Raw genomic sequence first — 19,402 nt, 5'->3', positions numbered from 1 at the left:
CTTCCCCACCAACCCCATCTTACCCTCAGTCATTCACCATCTGCCTCCTTAACTGCATCCATCCCATGGGGGCAGCACCAGCTGCCAATTCCCTCCTTCTAAGTCTGAGTGTTGCCTTTGCAGAACTCAGCAGGGGGGGGGGAGGCATGATAGCTATTATTAACAATTGCATTTGTGTCCCACCTTTCTTCCAAGACCTCAAGGTGGTGCATGTAGTCCTTTTCCTTTTATCCTCAGAACAACCCCATGAATTAGGTTAGGCTGAGAGGCAGGGGTTGGCCCAGGTCACCCAGTGAGCATCATGGCTGAGTGTGGGGATTTGATCCCTGGTTTCAAAGTCCTAGCCTGACACTGTAACCACTACAGCTCGGTGGCTGTCTACTTATCATTAGTTCTGGCTCTGCCTGCCATTAGCTCTGGTTCCTCCCAGTGTTGGCCTCCTCACCTTCCACTCTCCCAGTCCCAGCAGTTTCCAGTCTCCACTGACTAAAATTCCCAACACCTCCAGCCAGCATGGCTATAATGGTCAAGGGGGGGGTGATGGGAGGTGGTTTCCAGCAACTTCTGGAGGGCACCACACTGGCTAATCCTGTATGTACACCCTGAACAGCAGTTTTACCCTATATGGCCTGAGCCAGGCATGTGATAAAATTCTCAACACTAGAGCAAAGATTTCAATGTGTGTCTGTATTAGATGTGACAACAGGCAAATGCCCCCCCCATTGTAAAACAGAGAGGCAACAGTCTGCCAGGAAGTGTTGCCCTACGTTAGTCTGTCCCAGGACTGATCCAGAAACCTGATCATAAATCTCTCTCTTCCCAACTTCATGATCCATTCAGTGTAACTCAGGGTGAATCCAAACAACTGCCAACCCTTTGGTGACTAGTTTTCTGAGTGAGTGTCAAGCGATGGTAGTCACCGCCCCCGCCCCCCCGTATCTATTAAACCACTTCTCTACATTCCAACCCCTATGAGGGGATGAAAGGGGGAACAAGAAACCTGGAGAAAAACTGTAATAAGATAATTTTTCAGTTTGAAGTTTGAGGGGTGGAGGAATCACCTTGTGGTGTGTTCCTCCAACTTGACATCAAGATTGGTTGTATGAAATAGTCCTGTTTGCAGGACGTTCTGCACTTGGGACTCTGCAACTATCTTTTTCTCAATTTGAAAAGGATCTCTGGGACAACCCAACACACACACAAATGTACCCCCCCCCCACACACAACCCTTCCTCTGTCTCCCATGCACAATATTTGGTCTACTTGTTCTAATTAATGTGAAGTGAAGTTTTGCAAGCACTGTGGTTAATGTGAGATTGTGGGACGGGGATTCTTTTGTCCAGCTTGAGATTTCATCACACTGAATATGGGAGGGCAAGATAGACCCTGAGCGTAGTATTCAACGCTAATCCTGCTCAGAGTAGACTCACTGAAGTTAATGGACATGGCTAATTCAGGTTCACTGAATCTGTGTAGGACTTGCTTGAATACTGCCCCATAAGTGTGAAATGTTAAGCATTTTCTCAGAAGCCTATAATCTGTTGAGTGCATCTGATTGAATGACCAGCAAAGCAGCCATGAGGAAATATACACTCAGTTGCTTAGGGGCCAATTGCATGCAACTATGAGGGTTTTGTCTGTGTGTGTGTGTGTGTGTCACTGGAATCACGACTATCCATTGTGAATCCCCTCGCTCCCTCCCTCCCACAGGAGACGTGGATGATTACTAGGAGAGGCATAAACTCAGCCTTCCCCATCTTGGCGTTTACAGAAGTGGTTGGACTCTGGCTCCCACCAGTCCCAGCTAGCACAGCCAATGGTCTGGGATGATGGGAATTGTAGTCCAAAACATCTGAAGGGTCCTAGGCTGGGGAAGGCAGTTCCATGCCATCGTTGTTGATGCTACTACAAAAAAGCAAGTTTGGGGGGGCAGGAATTCAACTCCTGTTCAATTCCTATATATTGTACACTTATGAGCACTTTCTAAGAATTGTAAATATCTAGACCACAAGGGTCTAACCTGTACACACACCCCAATATGTTGGTGGGCTATAATCCCCACAATCTCTGAACATTGGCCATGTTCTTGGGACTGAAGGGGACCTACGTCCTACAACATCTGGAGTACCACAGGTTCCCCACCCCTGATACATAGGTATAAACCACCCTTCCCAACCCAATTCCATCCAAATGTTGTTAGACTTAAGCTCAGGGATGATCAACATGTGGAGGACTCTAGGCAGATGAGTGATGCCCTTGCTCCTCCTCCATCCCACTAAGGTCACAGCCAGCCAACAGGATCCTGTGTTGTTTAGCCACTCCTTGATATTTTTTGCCCAATTTTCATGTTACCTGTTGCCATGTTTTGTTTCTATGGTCGACTCCCATTTCACATAGGAAAAGTTTCTCAATCATTTTACTTCCCAGGGAAAAAGTGTCCACTGCATCCAGAATTTGATGTTATGGATGTAACCTGATCATTGGGAACTGATGGCTATGTCACAGAGGCAATTTTAAGTTCAACCTTGCCTGCCTGTCCACAGATGTAGGAAGTGTAGTATCCCACAAGTCCCAAAGCAATTTGCATACATCCAACGATGCCACAATCATTTTATTTGGCTTAAGAGAGAGAGGGAACTCGGCACAAAAAAGGTCTGGCTTTAGAAGAGTCTTGCTGATGATCAGTGCAACCAAACATTTGCTGCATACTTGAAGCATGCTTGAACTTCATCTACTAAACCCAATTAAGATTCTGAGAAATCTCCACACCACTACTTCATCCCTGTCGGTCCAAATGTAGAACTGAACTTAAAGAGCGAAAGGGGGCATCACTCCAATTCTGCAGGGTTCCCAGGAATGGGGGAGGGGAGTAGTTGTAATCTATGGGGGGGGAATACGCTTGTGGAAATATGTGAGGGCGCTGTGGACACTGGCTGAAGTGCGAAGATGCGGGCTTCCTGGTGGGCAGAACATTGGCAAATATTTTTCAACCATTTCATTGTGTGCCTGTAATAGTGATGTTGGAATATGAGCCCCAGCCAACCAATGCGGGGTGGTGGTGGTGGTGGTGGGGAGAGCCATAGAGTAGCAGTTTTGGGGAAGTGGGGGGGGTGGAGGGCTTACCTATGTGTCTGTGTGTTTTCCTGTTGTACCCGTGAACTGTGGAGAACCGTTTCATACAGGTGCCTTTCCATTTTATGCTCCTCTTTCTGTATTCTTCCCCGGCAGGTGTGCATTGGCTGGAAAGGGTTCATTGCGATTTATTTCTACAGTATCTTTTTTTAAAAGCTGGGGGGTGGAGAATATGATTTTTGTCTAAAGGTGGTGCTTTGTTGGGAATTATTGGTCTCTGCTCAATTCTTTCCGATTTGGCAAAATTGCCACTCTTGCAATTTCTTTACAGAGGAAATCAGAGGGTACAACTTTTCATTTTTTTGCATGGCCAAAAGCCACTGGCCTGGTATCAAGCAGGCATCTTAAATACGGTAGCCTATGACTGTGTCTGCAAAGCTCATTTGAAAACCACAACATAAGATACAAATATGACTCTTTCCCCTGCATCTGAGACATCTCACTGTAGGGATTGAGGCTTCAAGTTACCATTAATAGCCCTATATGGTTATTAATATGGCTATTAGAGCCTCTTTATCCTTCAACATGGGTGATATAGCACCCACTCATGTTGGGATACCAATACTGACTGGGGATTTTGTTTTAATCTGGGGTGGGGTTTTCCCCACACCTTCAAAAAACAGCAACAAAAAAAACCCTCCACTTTCCTTTTGGAACACCCGCAGAAGCCAATACCTCCATCCAAAGCATCGTTCTGAAATTATTGTCCCCACTCAAATATGAAAAGAAAAAGCTGGTTTTGGGCTGCAGACGTAGCTAGACTTACTTGCTGTGTGTCACACATTGCCACGTGCCAGTCGATTTTTCTGCTTACTGCAGACCCTCCTCCTCTGATCGGCATCTAATCCCTGTGGCCTTTGTGTCTGAGAAATGGTTTGAAATCTCCTGTTGACCAGCCGAAGTCTGTTTTATTTCCTGGGGGCAGGGCAGATGCCATGTGTCCATTTCCTGGTACGTACCTTCTCTTCCGCCATTTTTATTCCCAAATCCCCAATCTGTCCGACCAGTGAAATCCCTCCCACACTTTCCAATTGCACCCCTTCTGTGATCTGAGGGAGCTCCCCGATGCTTTTAATTAAAATGCCTTGCTAGTTTACGCAGAAAAAAAAAAGAGAGCGAAAGCGAGCACGGCTTTTGCTCTGCAAACACCAAACATTTGCTGCTACATTAATCTATCGAACCTTTGTTTTTAATCTGTTTTAGATTATCGCAGTTACGCAAGGCGCTTATCACAGCAGGGCTGAAATTGGTTGCATGCAGAGGTGGCATTGGAACAACTAACATTAAGCATGTTTCAGATGAATTTAAATTATTGTAATGAGTTGCTTTCATTTTCTTACCTGATGTTATTGCTTCAGATTGTTTTGTAATAATTGATTACAAGTCAGGATTCCTAAACATTTTAGTTATAAAAAAAATGTCTGGTGAAGAAACAAGGAGGGGGGTCTGGTGTTTTGCCACTTCTGTAATAGAACACACACATGCCTTTTTATTTGGGGCCGAGGATGGGTAACAATATTGTACAGGTATCTCAAAAGCACATGGTCTAAATTCAAACAGGGATGGTGGGAGGATGTTGAGGAACTCCTACTTCTGTTGGATAACCAACATGGTCCATGTTGAGGGATGATGAGAGCTGTAGTGCAGCAAAATCTGGAGGACTACAGGTCATTGGTCCTTGAATTAGATGGATGGAGAGGAAGAGGGGGGTGAGTCAGAGAAGGGGGAAAAAGCATTGGTTTTTGTTTTGTTTTGCAAAATCACCTTCCAAAATCCCCCCTTCCTTCCACAAATAATTCAGCTTCTTTTAGCGATTAGCCAAAGTATTAATTAATTAATTAATTAATACTTTGGCTAATCACTAAAAGCAGCTTAATTAATTGATTGATTAATTAGTATCACCCCTTCATCCATAGATCTCAGGGCGGTTCACAGCATCATCCAGCAGGACATTTGGAGCAAAACTGGAGTTTAGGGGGTACAAAGTTTACAAAACAAACAAACAAACCCACCCTTAAACTTTCTCTTCAAATTCTTTTTTAAAATAGTTTTTGATTAATTTTAATATAAACAAAGACAAAAGACACACATATAAAACAAATAAATTTTTCAAATCTTATTTCTTAACATTGTATTTGTGACTTCCTCAAATCTCTTCTTCCTGGTATTCTTAATATCTTAATATAATCTTTCTCTTCAAATTCATTTCTCCATCCATAATGACAGTTGTTCAGGTGTCTTGTGGTGAACCAGAGGCAGAAAATTGAGGCAAGGTTTCTTAGGCAAGGTGAGAAAGCTATTCTGTTTTTAAGTAAAGCGCAGCACAGTAGGGGAAGGCGCATAAACTTGGCTAAGCCCCAGAAGCATCGACAGAAGTGGGAGAATTTCTCTGGTCTTCCAGTGGTTCCATTATCCAGGGATACATATACCCTTCTCACCCACCCACAGTCCGCTTTTGCTGCCTCCCATTCCTTATGTGCCTTCAAGAGCATCATTTCAGAGGGAAGAAATGGCAGGCTGTGTACAAATGACATTTTATTCTAGAATCCATGGAAACCGAGTCCTTTCCTGCTCCCAAACACAATCTCAACCTACTGTGTATTTTTTATTTTTTTTGCTCATGAAAAGCACTACTGGAGAAACTGGTTTCATTCTAAAAATAAAAGCTCATAGCAATTTATTCTGCCTCACCCCACAGTATATCCATTTGAAGACAAATGGAACTTGTATGTAGAAGATCCTAGTGAAGTGGGTTGCAGGCCCGTGCAGGGATTGGGGGGGGCAGTTGGGTACACCTGCCCTAGGCCTCGGAGGGCTAAACCAGGTGAAGGCCCTCACCAGGGACTGGCTGCTTTTTTGTTTGAGTTTATAGCTTTATTCTAACAAGACTCCCACCTTGGACCTCAGACAAGCGCTGCATGGATCTGGTGGGGTGTATCCACACATATCCAGTGACATTTTGGGTGGGCATATAGGACGGCTGTCCACCTGACTCAATCAACAAATCAGGTCTATGTAGAGAGACTTGGGTGTTGGATGAGTCGGGCTCAGACAGCCATGAATTTCCAAGGGTTGGAATGAATGGTCCATGACTGTCAAGGAGCAGGGCATCAGGAAGGCAGGAGGCCCAGGCAGGGAAGTCCCACAAAAAAAATCCAGGCTCTACCTCTGCATCACCAGCTGCATCTTCCAGGAGAAGGTAAACCCAACTCAGGTGGGTCTTCTCACAGCAAGGCTGTGAGTGTTCTCTGCAGGCATCCTACCCAGGGGGCCGTGTGGCTGCTGTGCTGTGTGCCCTCACCCTTCTGATAACCACCTTCATATATCTGAAGGACTTTCACATGGAAGGTGGAACGAGCTTGTTTTTGGCTGCTCCGTAGGGCGGCTTCCAACAAATACAAAAAATACATTAAAATATCACAGATTAAAAGCTTCCCTAAACAGGGCTGCCTTTAGGTGTTTTCTAAATGTCAGGTAGTTGTTCATCTCCCTGACCTCCGGTGGGAGGGCGTTCCACAGGCTGGGCGCCACTACCGAGAAGATGCTGAAACTGGACGGACCATTGGCCTGATCCAGCAGGGCTTTTCTTCTGTTCTTGATTTTTTTTAAAAAAAAGTTCTTATGGTTCCAAATTCCCACTGAGGTCTGATTATACTAGAAATGTTACAGCCATTCCCCCCTCCCTGTCCTTTAAGATCTGCGGTGCCTTTCATGTTGTTCCTTTGAAGGTGGCCTTGTAGACTGCAGCAGGAGGGGAAAAGCTATTAGACATAACCCGGCATTTCACTGTAGGGTAGCCAGGCCAGTTTTGAGCCAAGCAGTCAGGCAAATTAATTGGTCAGTCTTGAATCTGCCCCCTCCCCGCACCATCATAATGAATCACGGATCTCCCCTAAATGAAATTTTCCAGCCTTCGCTAACTGTGACTTGCTCGGAATTGCCCGTTTAACATCGTGCCCAGCCACTAAGCATTACAAAAAGGTAATTAGATTAGAACAGAAAAGAGAATAAAAAGTTAACGGCCTTCGCTGAAGCTGCTCCACACAGCTATTTCGGGGGCTGCTGAGATGAAATATGAGATTGTCAGAGGCTCAGGATTAGGATGGGGCCTAGAAAGCCGCCTTGTACCAAGTCAGACCATCAATACATCTATCTACGTACACCTGTTTGGCATGCAGAAGGCATCTTCAGCTACGGTGTTTGCAGAATTTTTTTCCAGAGATTTTCTCTCTCTTTTTTCCCCCAGTGGGAGGCAATATTTTTGGGTGGAGGGCCAAAGTAAAACACTGAAATGGTTGAGCAGGCCAGTTTCTCACACAAAATGCTGTCTGTACATTTGGGCTCACATCGCCGGTTCTAAAAATGCTAGAAATCTCCTCTTTTTAAAAAAGAAAAAAGAATGAAAGCTGGGAATCTGGGGAGTATGGTTCATCCTGGGGGCACCAAGGAAGGCCTTTGAGGGCATCATGGTGCCTGCCGGATATACCAGGTTGGGAACACATGAAGATGGACCAATGAGCTTGACTTGGTGTAAGGCTCCAAGACAGAGCAGGGAAAGGGGGTGGGGTGGGGAGAGAGACCTTACTTTTGCTGAACCAGCTGCCATTCGCCTACTACCAGCAGGGACAACACAATATGTTTTGTTGATGAGCTGGAACAGCGAATGTTGCCCCACCAGAAAGGAAGGCGCAGTCCCAAAGGCCCCTTTCCTTGTGCTAAAAACCATTAAATAACTGAACATTGTTCTGCTTTTTGCAGGGCATTAAAAACAAACAAACAGGTGTGTAGCAGGCATCTGGTTCAGAAGTCCCTTCTGTACCCTAAGAACCACCTCCACAAATTCTGTAAATTATTATAGATTATTATAACCAGCCTATCAACACCGCATCCTGAAGAACAATTCTGCCAAGCTAATCTTCCTGGAACTTTTAACCCTGTGGGAACCCTGTAGTCCATCTGTTGTTAATTATTAACATTCTCTCCAATATCCTACCTGAGAAGAAACCCCTGGTTAAATCGGCAAGATCTGACAGCAAAAAGCCAAATTCAGTTCTGGAACTATAAAATCTTACTCCGTGTAGTTCTGGGGGGGGGGGGAGAGAAAAGAAAACAACCCCAGAGTATTGTTGACATCCTTCAAAAGTCGATGGACATGCTCTGTGATGTCTGCAACATTTCTATACAAGGGAAATTAGCTCTTTAATAATATTTATAGTATAGTGATATGGAAGTGTGTATTATTCCACCCCCTGGGACAGAGTGGGTGAGCTTGCAAGTGAAGGTAGTGTAAATGGCAAGTGAGGGCACTGTTTTGCAAAATTGCCAAGAAATGATAAAATGGGTAAGTGGTCGCTTTTCATTCCCACCAAAAATACCTCCTCTAAATAGTCAGTTCAACTAAGCACTAACTCTATTCTTATTAAAACTTTACACCTGAACCCTGAATTAGAGCCATGTAGAAAGGGCCTCTTGGAATTCTCTAGAGAAATTGGAAAGACTCCTTAAATTTATTCAGGTTCTCTGGGTGGAGCTCACCAGGAGAAATAATAGTTGCAGTATCTATTTCCTTTCGCATAAGCTTCCTCTTCCTCCTCCTCCTCCTCCTCCTCCTCCTCTTCTTCTTCTTCTTCTTCTTCTGCTGCTGCTGCTGCTGCTGCTGACATTTTGCATTCTCACTGATGCACCGGACCAAGCATAATTCCAAGAAAACATATTCAGGTTTCAGTGTGAGCTGAAAGGCAACCATTAGCTTTTCATTAGAAATGCTAGCAACCCTACCCAAAAAATGCAACCATTTCAACTATCAGCAGGAAGCAGGAAGCACGTCAAAGGAAAGGGAAGATGTTTCCAGCCTTTGATTCCCTCCCACCAATTCTCTTTCCCCAGCCGATGACATCACCATCCCTGCTCTGAAATAAGTCCCAGAGCAATGCTCCCCACCCCCACTTTACCACCCGTTTTCTCTGCCTTGGGTGTTTTAATTTTCAACCGGAAAGATGGGCTGTAAGTGCCCCCCAGAAATAAGAGACAGGCAAAGAAGCATGCAACAAGACCTCATTTCACTTTCAAAGGAAACACAGAGAGATACTTATGGGAAGAGGTGCTCCCTGAGAACCGTAATTTGGATGAGAAGAGGTGATAAAAAAAAAATCCTCAAGAAGCATGAAAGAGCCCACATAAGTCCTTTGGGCCTCCAGTTGTGAATATCTGCTTGGCTGCTATCCCAGGGACTCTTGCTCCTCTTCCTTTGACTAAGAAGGCACCAAATTGAGGTCACAGAAGATTCCACATCAAGGAGTGACCTAGTTTGCAAATTGAGGCCATGGAGAAAAGCTGTTAAGAGCGTAATAAATATATAGGTTGCTACTGACACGTCTCTGTAGCTTCACTCTGCAGCGCTTATTAGTGTCTGCACAGTGCTGAGAAACCAGATCTGGTGGTTCAGCTAAGATCAGGGGTCCCCAGACTTACCGCGCAGTGGGCCAGTGCCCGCCGCGCCGACCGCGTGGCGGGCCGGAGGGCAGGGGAGTGCGCGCACAGCGGGCCGGAGGGCGGGGGAGTGCGCGCCCGTGCGCATGCGCACACGCACACAGGCGGGGGGGAAATCGCCGAAAATCGCTTGTGCGCATGCGTATGGGCCTCCCCCGACCCGGAAGTGCATCGGAAATGACCTCTTCTGGGTCGGGAGAGGCCCATACGCATGCGCAAAATGGATTTTCGGCGATTTTTTGCCGATTTTTCTGATCGTCGCCGTGCCGCGCGCCGTAAGAGCGGGAGTTTGGATGGCCATCCATCAGAAATTCTTTAGTTGTGATTCCTGCATTTCAGGGGGTTGGACTGGAGGATCCTTGGAGAGCCTTTCCAACGCTACAATTCTATGGTTCTATAATTCCTTCGGACACCACCCTCCCCGATTTTGAGCTTTTCAGTTGTTTTCAATGTTGGGGAGCATTTCCCCCCCTCAACTTGCTGGTAGCAGTGTCCATCTCAGTGGTTTGTGGTTGCCATTTGTACTTAGAATTTTCATCTTGATGATGTAGCTTTATTCTGAAGGGGATGAGGATAGGATGGAACCCATCAGCTCCTGAGAGATGAACTGGCATGGAGGTGGGAATAAGAGGTGAACCTGGAGACAATCTGTGGGACCTTTCACCCATCCAACCCTTCTCCATGATTTCAAGCTACAAGTCGACTATAGTGCCTTTTTGGGTCATAAATGAAATATGCTTCAATCGGCTAGCCTTTGCTCCCCACCCCCAAGGTTCCAGACTACAACTCCTGTCAGCCCCGGGGTTGTAGCAGAGAAGATCTGGAGGCCACCAGACTAGCAAAGGCTGATATGGAGAAATGCAAAATTTTGCTTCCCCCACTTCTATCTGAATCATTTTAGCTCCAGGCAGGGCCGGCCCTACGGCCAGGCTGGGTGGCGCAAGGCACCACGGCGCCAGCCCGCCAGGGGGGCGCCACGAGCTGCGCCCGCCCGCTGGCCAGCCGGTCCGCTGCGCAGCTGCACCCACGGCAACCGCGCTGTGCCTACCCGCTCGCCGTGCAGCAGCGCCTGTGGCAGCCGCGCTGCGCCCGCCCGCCCACCACGCTGGGAAACGGGGCGGGGGCGCCGGAGGGATCCGGCACACCACGGCGCCAGGGGCGCTTAAGACAGCCCTGGCTCCAGGGTCTGGCTTCCTGTTGTATGTTTGCTTTATGGTTGGTAGCCTGGCAAGGTCTTCACTCCCTGGTTTATTTATTTATTTTTTGCATTTCTATCCCACCTCCCCACCCCCTAAGGAGCTCAATGCGATGAATACATGGTCCTCCCCCTCCTCATTTATTTCCCACAACAACCCTATGAGGTAGGTTAGGCTGAGAGGTTTTGGACCTTGATCTCCTGGGTCCAACACCCTAACCACTACACCCCATTGGCTCTCAATAAAGGGCACAAAGTGGGTCGTGAGAAAAGGACCTCCAGCAGAACCATAAACAGAGCTCTTTCTAAACCTCCCCCGAAAAAAAGAGATATGAATGGCAGTGTTGAGAGAGGGGTGTGCCCCTTTTGAGTCTAGCCTGCTAGCCATTGCACAAACAGCAATTAACTTTAAATGTAATTAAAGTTTAGCTGCAATACAGGGTACTTATCTCCTGCATGTCGGCTAATCCTCAATAGATGTAGCTCTAATGATGATTTACGGTTTTGCTAACGCGTCCTTTAATCTAAATTAAATGTGTAGTGATATTAAAGACCTCTCCTCTCTCTCACCCGCACCCAGATTGCACACTTGTGGGCTAAGAGATCAGGAGGAGGAGGAGAGGTGAACACCTCAGAACAGGATCGGGGCCATGTGCTGCTGCTTCCCTTCCTCTGGTGAGGAGGTCACATTAATGAGGGCTGGTTCATGCTTTGGACATTTTGAGTCAAAGGATGCTTACTGGCACATTACAATAGGCCACTGCAGACAGGGATGCCCACGACATTTTGCTTCTAGAAGCAAAAGAGAAAATGCTGCCCTTGCTTCTGCCACCACCACTACTGTACATGCCCTCTGCTGCCATGCATCCCCTGCCACCTGGTGGTGCATGGATGTGCAGTGGAGGTGGCCGTGGAGCACAGGAGGCAGCGAGTGGTGCTCTCCTTGAAGGTTGGATCTCCTGTCCCTCCCAGCTGTCCGGAGCTGGTTGCCCTGAGGCCACTGCCTCAACTTGCCTCATGGGTGGGCCAGCCCTGACCGCAAAAACAACACTACAAGCTGAGCTTTCAGAGCAGCTCCATCCTTGTTGTTTTCAGCTGAGTCAAATAATAACGTAATGTCAATAAGTTGCACCAGTAAGAACATAAGCAGTTGCATGCCGAGGTTCCAATACATCCCCCCCCCAATAACTCACACTTCACACAATATTTTAAGTTCAAGGTTTTTGGCATTAATTTGGCCACAACTTTATTTAAATACAACTGAATGTGAGTGGTTGCTTAGGTGTTGGTTCTTGCCATCTGTCCCCCGCCTGGGAGAGATCTCACTCCCACTAGCCTAGTAGGGGATCCAGTAGGTAAGCACCCTCTGGGAGAGATCGGGGCAGGAGCCCACACCCTTGACCTCATCCCTCAGATGCTCCCTGACTCCTACCGGGGACAAACGGACAAACATGTAGAGCCCCAGGATTCCTTTAAAGGAATACCCCTAAAGGCAGCAGCAACCATGAGGGGCAGGCCCAACCAAAATCCATACCCCTCCACCATCCAATTTGAACCAATGCCTAACCGCCAACCTTACAAGTTGCGACTTATTGCAGCGTAGTAGGCACAAACCACCTGGCACCAGCCAATCAGCCAAGTGGCAAAATTCCTACCAGGCCCCTGATCCAGAACAGGCAACCCCATGACAGGCGCAGCAAGGTCAATGCAAAAACACCTAAAATTAGAGGAGGGCGGGCGGGAGATTCATTGCGAGCAGCAAAAGTGGAACTGAAAGCTGCTCACTATATACAGAGTAAGGCTGTCAATCAATCAGGCCCGTCCTAGCCATAGAGGCTACTGGCGCGGAGAACCACAGCGCCGGGTGCTGGAGGGCGCTGGAAGGGCGCCAAGTGAGCGCAGGGTTCCGGCGATCTGTCCAGGACTGCGCTCCTTCTCCAAGGACTCTGCGCTGCGCCTCCTTCTCGTTTCCCCAGCGCTGGGTTCCGCTCAGTCGAGCTTCGCCACCAGCGTGCGCACAGCACCCAAGCAGCTCTTGCTGGTCCCGCGGTGCGCATGCTGGTGGCAAAGCTTGACTGAGCAATACCCAGCGCTGGGGAAATGAGGAGGAGGTGCAGAGCGGAGTCCTTGGAGGTGGCCTCCCGCTGCTGCCGCGATCCGCTTGGCACTTGGAGAGGCTCTGGAGGGGGGCGCTGGAAGGATCTAGTGCCAGGGCGCTGGATGGGCTTAAGACGGCCCTGCAATCAATCATTTGCTACATGCACATTTCCCCAGCAATAGCACACCCTCCAATCACACATGTGACCATCCAAACTGACCCGCCTCTCCAACCCTGGGATGTCTTGTTAACTCTTCTGCAACCCATGTTCTCCTCTATGGGGAGAACCTGCTTTAGCCTTTCTGGATCAGGCCAAAGGCCCATCTGTTGGAAGATTCAGGACACATCAAATAAAGTCCTCAAAGGAAAACAGGGCCCAAGCTGGTGATAACAGAGCAATAGCGGAATGGATGACCTTGAAAGGTGATATGGACTCTCCTTCACTGGAGGTTTTTAAGCTGAGGTTGGATGGCCATGTGTCAGGGATTCTTTAGATGTGGTTCCTGTATTGCAGAGGGTTGGACTAGTTCCTTGAGACCCCTTACGATTCTGCAGTCCTATGGTTCTGTGATTCTTCATGCAGCACATAGCTAAACTATGGCGCTTGCTCCCATGGGAGGCGGTGATGGCTTTAGAAGAGGATTTGACAGATCCATGGAGGGCAAGGCTATTGGTGGCTCCTAGCAAAGGTGGCTATGCTTCCCCCCCCACGTCCTCTGAATGTGAGTTGCAGGAAACCACTGGAGGGGAGAAGGCTTATGCTCAGATCCTTCTTTCAGACTTCCCATTGGTGCATCTGGCTGGCCACTGTGAGAGCAGGATGCTGGACTAGATGGGCCATTAGCCTGATCCAGCAGGCTCTTCTTACTTTATTATTTAGTTCAGCCTCCTGTTCTCACAGCAACGGGCCTGATGCCTCGATGGGAAAGTCTATCTTAATTCTGCATCACTGCAATGTGACAGCATTTGTTATCCCCCCTCCTGCCCCTGCTTCCCTATTTATAAAATGTTCACAGTGCTTCCCCTTCTCTCTCTCTCCTTTTCCCATCCAAGCCACAGTGCAAATGAGCAGGGATGTCATCTTTTAAATGTTGCCTGACTTCCAATATGTTGCTAAGCCCCATCTTGTTCTTGGGGCACTCTAGATCTGTTTGAAGAATATAAAAGGGAATGGGGTTTTGAGCTTACCTTACCTTTCCAAGGTGGCTGAAGGTGGTATGTGGGGGTTCCCCTCCATCCCGCAGTCAACATTTCTCCAGCACTCTGCAGCTTCCCCGAATGCCCCTACTTCCTGTTCTGAAAAAAAAAAAGCCCAGCCGGAGGAGTGACCTCATGATGTCTTCCCCTAGGCTGAGCATGGGAAACCAGGGAGGGTGCAAACTGCAGAGCGCTGATGAGATGGTTTGTGGAACAAATGGAAGGACCTTCACAATACACCCCTCGACCACCTCAAAAATAAGGTAAGTGACAAAAAAAATGCCAGCACCTCATTCACGAGAATGTCATTGAAAAGCTCTACCTGCTTTGATAATTATAGAATGCAATTCTATTCATTAAAATAAGGCAGGCACTTTCAGCGTACTTTTTTCAGCACCTACTCAAAAGATTTTTTAGGCAAGCCCACCCAGATACGTAGAATGTTGACATGTTCTTTCAATCTATTTTAGTTAATTATAATTAGTATTTTGGAATGTTTTAAATAGTAGTGGTCTTTAACAGTTTTTATTGATAATTCCATAGCTTTATTCTGTTTGCAAACAGCTTTGAGGTTTTATTTTGTTTTTCCTATACAAGTGCTGTATATATACAGTGGTACCTCGACTTCAGAATGCCTCAACTTCTGAAGGTTTCGACTTACGAAGTCGGCAAACCCGGAAGTATTTTTGCCGTGTGCGCGTTCTGCGCCTGTGGAAAACGGGAAATCGCGCTTCGCGCATGCGCAAAATGGATGCTTCGACATCCAAAAGTTTCGACTTACAAAGAGCGCCGCGGAACGGATCACCTTTGTAAGTCGAGGTACCACTGTATATGTATTTAAAAAGTTGTTTTCTCATTAATTGATGACCAATAGTCAAAAATGTAGGAGAAGTTTCAATGCGGCACTAAAATTAGATAGCTTAGACAGATAAATCTTTATTACGGTCACTGACCAGCACAGTAATTTACATTATATCATTAATGTTTAAAATATTTTAAAAAAAACTTTTTAAAATAAACTAAAGTAACTTATCTAAAAGGGATCAATCAACCGTTGATCCTTATTTTTATATTGATTATATTGATGACCAATAGTCAAAAATGCAGGAGACGTTTCAATGTGGTACTAAAATTAGATAGCTTATATAATATCACTTGTTGGTAGCCTGAGATGAAAATGAACTTTCCCAGGTGACCAGATAACAATAAATGATATATTCCTTGATTGCCTAACCCCAACATCAGTCGACCCAGCCCCCTCGCCTCGCCTCTGATACCATCAGATATCCACACAAGCCCATCAAGTCTGAACTAGATATTAGGGCATAAAATCCAGTGGGCAGAGATTCTAATCACAATGTTGGTTTCTTGATTTTGTCTAGGAAATTGACTAGGCAAGCTGGCTTGTAAGTCTGTAGGGTTGAATGCATGCATGCCCCAAATGAACATTATTCCTCATTCACACTTGGATGTCTAGCTGTGTTGGAGGTGGGGTACTAGCACAGGGTTGGTGGGGAGGGAAAATCTGATCTCTTCTTCCACGGCTTATAGGAGAGCGATTGAGGAATATGTAGCCTCATCTTGTCTAGGGAAGCTCTTTTGTGTGTCAGAGGAGAATTGGTTTTGGGATTGTCTTTGTATGTAGTTGTTATTTGGTTTTTGATAGGCCATAACTGGTTAACTTAAGTGAATATGGGCTGGTGACATTGCTCCCTAATACCTGCCAAGAGCATCTCCACCCCCATCGTTCAACCCAGACACTGAGGTCCAGTGCCGAGGGCCTCCTGGCGGTTCCCTCACTGGGAGAAGCAAAGTTACAAGGAAGCAGGCAGAGGGCCTTCTCGGTAGTGGCGCCCACCCTATGGAACACCCTCCCATCAGATGTCAAAGAAATAAACAACTATCTGATGTTTAGAAGACATCTGAAGGCAGTCCTATTTAGGGAAGTTTTTAATGACTGATGTTTTAATGTATTTTTAATCTGTTGTTGGAAACAGCCCAGAGCGGCTGGGGAAACCCAGCCAGATAGGCAGGGAATGAATAATAAATTAAAGGTAAAGGGACCCCTGACCATTAGGTCCAGTCGTGACCGACTCTGGGGTTGCGGCGATCATCTCGCTCTATTGGCCGAGGGAGCCGGCGTACAGCTTCCAGGTCATGTGGCCAGCATGACTAAGCCGATTCTGGCGAACCAGAGTAGCACACGGAAATGCCGTTTAGCTTCCCACCGGAGCGGTACCTATTTATCTACTTGCACTTTGACGTGCTTTCGAACTGCTAGGTTGGCAGGAGCTGGGACCGAGCAACGGGAGCTCACCCGTTGTGGGGATTTGAACCGCCAAGCTTCTGATCGGCAAGCCCTAGGCTCTGTGGTTTAACCCACAGTGCCACCTGTGTCCCTTTAAATAATAAATTATTATAATATATTATTATGCCAAGCTGTGCCTGAGATCTGCTGGGGTGACCCTGCTTGGAGTTCTATTGATGGGTATCACTATGATGTTCTGGTGTTCATGTAAACAATATTGTGTTTGTATCTTCCTATATACATAAAATGCAAGGCTGTCATCACACAGCCCCCACTGGAAGATTAGTAGTGCCACACCACAGTCCTAAATTTGCTTGTGGAAATGGGGTTAGGAAGGTGAAAAGGAAGCTTAGTAGTTCCATGGGGTGGCAAATGGAAGCTTCTAGGGCAGGCATGTCAAACCTGCGGCCCTCCAGATGTTTTGGACTACAATTCCCATCTTCCCCAACCACTGGTCCTGCTAGCTAGGGATCATGGAAGTTGTAGGCCAAAACATCTGGAGGGCCGCAGGTTTGACATGCCTGTTCTAGGGGTTAATGTAGGAGAAATGAGGGGAGAGGTTGGTGAACATAGCGAGTAGGAGAACAGCTCCTAGTGTAATTAAAGTAAATGTTTAGGTAAGTATAATCTGTGAGTATGTAAAGTATGTGTTAGGTTGCAAGGGGGGAAGAGCGTGCATGGAATATTGGAAGTGAATGGTGACTGAATGAGAGTTTGAAAGAGAGTTTGAATGCTGGTGGGAGACAGTTTAGAGAGTCAGTTGAGTTTGGGAGTGAGTTGTAGCTGGAGTGGGAGTTAGAGCTGGAGATGGAGAGAGAGCTTGGATGGCAACAGGGTTGTTTTCAATAGAATCGGGTCTGCATTTATATTAGCCACACGAGACAAAGTAACAAATAGGATAACTCAAAACTTAAAGCATATGCTTCTGTCCACTATATGATCATAAATACCTATATTTATTATTTCTGCCCTAATAGATCATTGCCTTACCCCACATGCCTCTTGAATGGCTACATTAGATGTTGGAAATATTCAGGTGTATATGATCTGTGGGGGGGGGACAGGAACGTAGGGAATGTTAGATGTACCCCACAGAAACCCAGCTCACGGTGGTCACCTTAGAAAGAAAGAAGGTGAAACAGGGGAGTTGGGTGGGTGGGTGGGGGCACGGCAGTCACTATGGTGACAGGTATTGTGGAGCGACTTCTCTGTGAAGAAAGACTGCAACTGAGGCTTCTTAATTCAGAGAAAATGGAAGATTATAAAATTATGCAAGGCCTGGAGAAAGTGGGGCGCGGTGAAAATTTGTCCCTCTCATATAGCATTAGAACTCATGGCATCCAAAGAAGTTGAATGTGGGAAGATGGAGGACTGAGAAAAGAAAGTCCTTTGTCACACAGCACATAGTTAAACTGGGGAACTAACCTCCTGCAGGGTCAGCAACTCAGATGGCTCTAAACAAGGATTAGATAAACTCATGAAGAGGAGAAGGCTATGAAAGGCAACTAGCCAGGGGTGCCAACTTGAATAAAATATTGCGGAAGGGGCAGGTAAGCCCCACCCCGCATAATCGATCACAAGATGCAGCCCATCAACTTTGAGGAGGCCTGGCCCTCTCAAATATTTTATTTGAGGGTGAAAGGGAACTCGGCCCCCAGGAATTGGCTCTTGTGCTACTATCTACGATGGCTGTGATCTGCCTCCATGGTCCAAAAGAGCAATGCTTCCAAATACCCATTTCTGGGAGCCACGGGAAGGGAGAGAGAGTGCTCTTGTGCTCAGCTCTTGCCTGGGGGTTCCCCAGAAGAGGCATCTTGTTGGCCACTGTGAAAACATGAAGCTGGAGTAGATGGGATAGTGGCCCGGTCCAGGAGGCTCTCATGTTTTCAATGGGGGCCTTTAAATGAGTTCTTATTTTAAATGGGGGTCTTCTGGGTGGCAGTGCACCAGTTGTGGAACTCCCTCCCACAGGAACAGTTTTTCATCGTCAATCAAAGATGTGTTTGTTTGTCCAGGCTTTCGAGATCTACGTGAAGGGTCCCAAACAGTTCAATATTTCGATCTGCTGCTATAGAGTTTTTTTTGCATGCTGTGAGGCTCCCTGGGCTCCTGTGGCAGGAAGGGGTAATATGGAATCACACAACCACAACCATAATTTGAAAAGTATTTGTTCAAGCTTCTGTACATATTGTTACCTACCTTAACCAGGCTAGAAAAAGTATTATTTTCATTGGGTGTGATTTAATGTTAAGTCATGCTCAGATTTAAAACCCATGGGATCAATTAATTTATGTAACTTTGGTTCCAACGGATCTAAAAGGGATCAATCAACCGTTGATCCTTATTTTTCTCTCTCATGTTCTGTTTTTATTTAAAGAGGAAATGAAATTACATTTTACATTGGATGATTGTATATTTGGTCTGCGGAGGGTCCTTGTGCGCATGGCTACTGTTTTATTTGAGTTTTTGTTGATTTTCTCTAAATTTGGTCAATTTAATTAAAGGCGAAAATGAGCTATAAGGAAGGTGATAGCCACTGAAAATGAATGCATGGCTAATACTATTAAAAAACAAACAAACTGTAGATTATTGTGGGATGCTGCTAATTTTAATATTTTCTTTTTGTCCTTAACAGGATTCCATTGGTGAACCTGTAAAAAATAAAAAAAGGAATGGGTTACCTATTACCTACCATTTGTGTTTACTGATGGAAGACTCAAAGAACAGCCAAATATATTTTTATATAATAAAAAAGGGATTTGCCCCCACGAGTGATTGAATTTTCGAGGAGTGCATTATTTTTCATGGGAGAAGATGGTCGCGGGTGGGGTCTGGGGCGGGGAGAGAATAAACTTGCAAGCAAAGATGGAAGAAAGAAGATGGAAGCCAGCCAAACAGAGCCATGGCTTCAGTCTGGGACATGTGTGGACTGTGACTCTATTTTTGAACCTGTGCCAATAATACCATAATGTGCCATGATTCG

At 46.4% G+C, this 19,402-nt stretch overlaps 1 long non-coding RNA gene across 1 annotated transcript; it reads left to right on the top strand.

The window, feature by feature from the left end:
- Window positions 1-1,342: 1,342 nt before the first annotated feature.
- On the top strand, window positions 1,343-19,199 carry LOC148685280 (uncharacterized). The gene is made up of 2 exons (XR_015950485.1): window positions 1,343-4,083; window positions 19,055-19,199. It is a non-coding gene; the product is annotated as an uncharacterized LOC148685280 (long non-coding RNA).
- The last annotated feature ends 203 nt before the right edge of the window (window positions 19,200-19,402 follow it).

The sequence above is a fragment of the Zootoca vivipara genome, chromosome 6 (assembly GCF_965207765.1).
Source record: "Zootoca vivipara chromosome 6, rZooViv2.hap1.1, whole genome shotgun sequence".
NCBI lineage: Eukaryota > Metazoa > Chordata > Lepidosauria > Squamata > Lacertidae > Zootoca > Zootoca vivipara.
This window is presented reverse-complemented; position numbering and strand designations above follow the sequence as displayed.